This window comes from Cololabis saira, chromosome 16, assembly GCF_033807715.1.
Source record: "Cololabis saira isolate AMF1-May2022 chromosome 16, fColSai1.1, whole genome shotgun sequence".
Lineage (NCBI taxonomy): Eukaryota > Metazoa > Chordata > Actinopteri > Beloniformes > Belonidae > Cololabis > Cololabis saira.
Window position 1 is genome coordinate 39,001,763 of NC_084602.1, and position 6,000 is coordinate 39,007,762.

General features: G+C 38.2%; 1 pseudogene; it reads right to left on the minus strand.

The window, feature by feature from the left end:
* The window catches only part of LOC133462195 (jouberin-like), a 41,496-nt pseudogene extending 39,618 nt beyond the window's left edge, over positions 1-1,878 (minus strand).
* Between the last annotated feature and the right edge of the window lie 4,122 nt (positions 1,879-6,000).

Consider the following 6,000-nt stretch of genomic DNA (forward strand, 5'->3'; position numbering starts at 1 on the left):
TAAGAAATAAATTGCAAGATAAGTAAAAAAATAAATAAAAAAATAAATATCAAGTGCAAATTAAGAAATAAATTGCAAGATAAGTTAAAAATTAAATAAAAAAATATATAAAGTGCAAGATAAGAAAAAAAAAAAGAAGCTTAAAGCTCCAGTGGGATACAAGGTTTCACCAAAACATGTACAATAATATATTCCTGACTCAAAGGCATGTCCAGACTTTCTGGTGAGGGATTGCAAAAACAATTTTCAATTTATATTAAAGGAATATTTGACTTATTCTGACTCAGAAAGTGGTCCTAGCACCATGGAAGACCTCCAGCCTGAGTCCGGTTCTCATGTCCATCACTATTAACCAGCTAACGTTAAAAAGTCCTGGAGAGACCAAGTGGCAGTTTCGTTTAGAGTGAAACTCCTCGAGTGGGACACGCCTGTAACTCGCTCAAGCCCAAGAGGGCGTTTAAGGTCATACGCTGTTGCTGCACGATCATCAGACAGAGAAACTCTGCTGAGCGTCGTGGCATCGCCTCTCACATGCAGACAACTAATCAATGTTTACAGTATCACAGAGCTGGCTGACGTCAATAACTCATCTCCACACATTCTGACTGTCAAAAGTAACCCTTCGTCGTGCAACGCGTTTAATAGCAGGAAGTTGCGTTTGATTATCAGAGAAAAAACCTCCAACTTCTGTGGTGTTCACTTCCTGTCACGAAACACAAGGGGGACACTTCGCTGAATTATGTCACTTGTGCATTGGTCAAGAGAAAAGGCAGAAGCTTCATCTGTATTACTGAAATAGAATAACATAAAGATTTCAACCTCTATTTGAAAAATAATATAGAATAAATCCACATGAATTACTTTAGGTCTTCACAGGAAACAGGAACTAGAACTGGCACGACCACAGCTTTCATAACTGTATTTTTGGAAACTCTCTACCAGTTGTCATATTTCTAGGTACTCTGATTATCTGAAACATCACTTAAATTCATCAGAAGATGCATGTTTAGACTTATATGGTCATCGTTGTGGCCGGATGCTCTTGTAATGAAGAGGAGACACCCAAACAAAAAAAGAAAAAAGTGCTGCAATTGATCTTTTCTCTTGCCAAGGGCACCAAGGGTGTCAGGTTTTAATCTTTATTCTGAGCATCGTCTGTGCATTCGTGGAGCCTCACTTGTGATTCTGAGTCTTGCATCGCGACTCGGTTTAGAATAAATATCAAAATCCTTAATAAGCGGAAAAAACTAATATAAAATTGCAGGATTTCTGCTGAAGGTGTGTTTCCCGGAGAGCATTTCTCTCTGAGCTGCCTCCCTAATTACGTCGTCTGGCCCGCCAAACAATGTGTCATGTCTTTTATGTGCTTTGGTCACAAGACTTTACAGGAACCAAGATAGATTTTCTGATTATTTTAAATGAGATTATGTGCTATCTTGAGGGGGAGAAAGAAAAAAAGCACCTGGACACAAAGGATACATGTGCACTTTAAATCAAATCACTGAAATATGTGGTTCTATAATGCTTTTTGTGGCTAAAATAGTTTGAGAACAGAAGTCAGTTAAATACAAAATGCATGACTGCAATTTTGTGTGTCTAATAAGTATTAAAGTATTAATCAGATAAAAGAGAACTGAGTTGTGTGCCGGCCGGCGTCTATGCAGGCGTGCATGTGAACGCATCCTGTCTTGCAAATGTTTGCAATCCTCAAAAAAGGGCATGCAGCCAAGCCTTGAATCAGCAGAATATCAGCGTGCAGCAGCGCGGGAGGAGAGGATGTTCTGCTCGTGAGCCAGGAAAGTGACACTTACCCTGCAGTTTCTGCATCACATTGGCGATGTCCACAGACGTTCGGCCAAAGTGCCGGGGAGAAGCCATGTCGTCTGCTGCAGCTGTCCGGCAAGGTGGGTCACTGACGCCGAGAGCGAGAGATCCTTCACAACTGGCCCGAGTGGGACATCCCCTCCGCCCCTCCTTCCCTCCCTCCCTTCCTCCGTCTCTCCGTCTCTTCTAACTTCACCGCAGGGGCCGGTCCAATTGAATCTCAGGTTTCACGCAGGTACAAGCAGGTTCACTGTCCAATAGAGGGAGTTCTTCCATGCAGACTCTGCAAAAGAGGAAGAGGAGCTCAGTGTATGGGGCATATGTTTGGCAGCTGGCCGACAGCTACATCCATTTGTTTTACAGATTATTTACAAAGTCACAGCTTAGTAGCTACATTTCTTTCATGCAAAATATCAATTATGTCCATTTTTCCACATGGAAGCTGAAACCTGAACTTATCTGACACCAGAAGTGTCCAGTTTTTACAATTTTGCACGGAGAAATATCTTTCGCACTGATGATTCCCTGACAGATTCTGGGACTGAACCCCTTCTGCACCCCTCTGTTCTCGGTGTGATTTCATTGCCCACCGCAAGGTTTTAAAGAGTAAAGAGCCTCTAAGTGCTGCCTGTTTAGTTTGATCTGTGACTTTAGACGTTTACTTGAAGGTTTTTAGACCTCCGGAGAATCATCTGTTAATTTAAAGTCATAGTTATAAGGTAAAACTCACCTTCACCTCCATGAACTTGTAGCTATTTATAGCTGTGTCTCATCATTTCTGATATTACCCTTGAAAAAAGGTGATGAACCTCTGATGAAACTCTGTGTTCACGGTTGAAATCTCTTTTGAGACCCTCTAAACCAGTGGTCCTCAACCTTTTTTCAGTGATGTGCCCCCTTTGAAATATTTTTTCAGCCAAGTACCCCCTAACCAGCGCAAAGCACTTTTGGTTGTAAAAAAAAAAAGAGCTAAAACAGAGCACTGTGCCATCAGTAACTGATTTATTAAACATAAAAATATTGCTGCTATGCTTCAACCACGACTCCATCGTTGGTCCAAGTGATTGACAGGTGTTGACAGGTTAGGTGGAACCATCCTGGTGTGGGGGAAACTCTGCAGTTTTAGGATAATAAGTTGAATAGCCTACTCCTGGAGATAAAATTAATTTTATGAATTTAGACTTATATTTTCCTCAATTATTTATGAAATATTTATTTTTAAAGGATTTTTGCATGGATGCTACTTTTTAAATATATGTATATTTTAAAATCTCACGTACCCCCTGTAGTGCCTTCACGTACCCCCAGGGGTACGCGTACCCCCATTTGAGAACCACTGCTCTAAACCTCTAAATAATTTCTCCTCAGGGATTACTGGAGCATTTTTGAACAGAATTCGTGTGGCCATGGCCTCCGCAACTTCACAGCCTGACGATGACAGATGAGGAAGTGAGGATGCCTGCCCATTGGCTGAGCTGACTGCCAATCAAAATCTAGGCCCTATATTATACATACATGTGTGGCTTTATATACACAAAGATTTAAGTCCTCCCCCCCATCGCTGTCATGCATGTGAAATGTATTTATGGAGACCAAAATCGTTTGTTTGGAATCAAGCTCAAAAAATTATTATTTTTTAACGGCCAATAGAGGTTAACTCACCTTGCAGCCTCTAGTGGTCAGTCTGTGAACTGCCGTTTTTGCAACTTCCGAATTGGCTTCGAACTGGAAGTTAAGATGGTTTGGACTAAATTTTAACAGCAATTACAAACTGAAATGACATGAAAACACATATAAATATAGACATACAGGTACAGAAAGATCAACAGAAGCAAGTGGCTCATAGTTCATATTAACATGCAAGAAACAAGCAACAGCACACATATGCAAAAGTGATAGGCTACCAGAGGGGTCAAGTAACGAAGTACAAATACTTCGTTACTTTACTTAAGTAGAAATTTTGGTTATCTATACTTCACTGGAGTCATTATTTTTCAGACGACTTTTTACTTTTACTCCTTACATTTTCACACAATTATCTGTACTTTTTACTCCTTACATTTTAAAAACAGCCTCGTTACTCTATTTCATTTGGGCCTTTAAATAAAAACTATCCAGTTAAATTGCTCCATCCGGATAGAGTGAATTTGGTTGTGGTTGTTTCAGATGTTCTTGTCCAGTTTTGTTCTTACATCCGTTCCCTCAGATTCCTGCAACTAAACTTGGATGTACATTCCAATAAAGGTTAGGATAAATGATAACATGAACATGAAGTTTGACTTTTTGCACCATTACAATACTTATAGGCAACTAGTCATCATATCTGCTGCTCTCTGAAACACATGTTAATGCTCAATAATACACATATATGCTTCTTTAATATATTTACATTATACTAAGATGCATTCATTTTCAATGGCTTTTGTCCTTAATGGCTTTTTTCCCCCTTACATTACTTTTACTTTTATACTTTAAGTAGTTTTGAAACCAGTACTTTTATACTTTTACTTGAGTAAAAAACTTCTACAAGAGTATTTTTAAACTCTAGTATCTATACTTCTACCTGAGTAATGAATGTGAATACTTTTGACACCTCTGTAGGCTACTATATCATGTTATTTTATACATTTGTGCTAAAATAAAGAGTGAAACTCTGCCTGAAACTAAAACTGCACTTGAAAAAAGACAGCATGAAAAAAGGGAACTAAAATGTCTAATTTAAGGAGGCCCAGCGTCCACTTGCAACTGTTATTTTTCTGTTTATTACACCATTAAAAACTAGTTTTATGCTTAAGTTTCCCTTTTTTAAATGAAGTTGCCCACGTGTAAACTAGTTTGAATGGTGGCAGGTGTTAAAGCATCCAGACCTGAGAGGAAGTCACCGCAAACACCACGAAAACCCGGCGACAAAGTGTCACGAAAGCGTCCAAAGTCGGAGAATAAGAAGTTAACGAACTGAATTCAACAATGCAGGACGCAAAACAAAATAAAAACAGAAGTTAAAGTCGCATTTTGACATCTTACCGCTTTGCAGAGCACGAAGATCAGACGGAGGAGAGGAAGTGTCTGCGCATGCGCGCGGCGCGTCTGTTGCCCGGTTGCCCATGGCAACGCTGAAAATGAAGCACGGTGGCGTGAGGAAGGATGAGGCAGGAAAGGGTTTCAACCGCGACGTGAGGCAGAAAGAGAGAGGAGGAGGGTGGAGGGGTCGGAAATGAGTGGCATACTTCCATTTCTCTTCATTTAACGGACAAAAGGAGTCATTATTCGCACAAACGCGCAGGAATCCGGCGTGTCCTCCTCCCACCGCGAGATGCCAGGAAGTCCTCTCTCCTCCCAAAGTTTTTATCTTATTCTTAAATTATAGATGGTTGTATTTTTTTTAGATAAAAAATCACCTTTGAAGAGGAAACATATGTTTCAACGTTATATTATTAGTTTTTTAATGAAGATGAGAACCAGTTACCTCTCCTTTCCACTTCAACCTATAAGGCTAAAGAAGTTCATTTTAAAATAATGAATAAGGTTTATCCGTGTAATGATTTTTTACATAAAAGGTTTAATTTAGATTTGAATATTTGTATTTTTTTGTAACGCAGACATCAAAACCTTAGAGCATCTTTTTTTTTCTCTTGTAGCCTAACTAGGACCTTTTGGGAAGCTTTAATACTGGATAACTTATAATGATCAAACCATTCCTATTCTTACATTTGAAAGCATTACATTTGGTTTACAAGTGGAGGACAAAAAATAGAATTTGGAATCAATAACACGGGCGGTGTCTGAAGTCACTTCTTTAACTGATTATGATGTGATATGATATGATATGATATGAATACTTTATACAGACTCAAAAGGTTCCATATAAAATGCATAAAAATACATAAAAATTACAGGTCACACATTAAATTACATGCAAACATCTGTTCCAATGTTTCCATAGTCCAGATGTGAACCTTGTATCACTCCATTTGATGTTAATGAGTGCAGTTATTAGACATAAATTTAAAAATAAAATTCCTCAGCAGAGCATGGAAGGTGGATAATAATAATAATAATTATTATTATTATTATCATTATTATTATTATTATTATTATTATTATTATTATTATTATTATTATTATTATTATCATTATTATTATTATTATTATTATTATTATTATTATTATTATTAT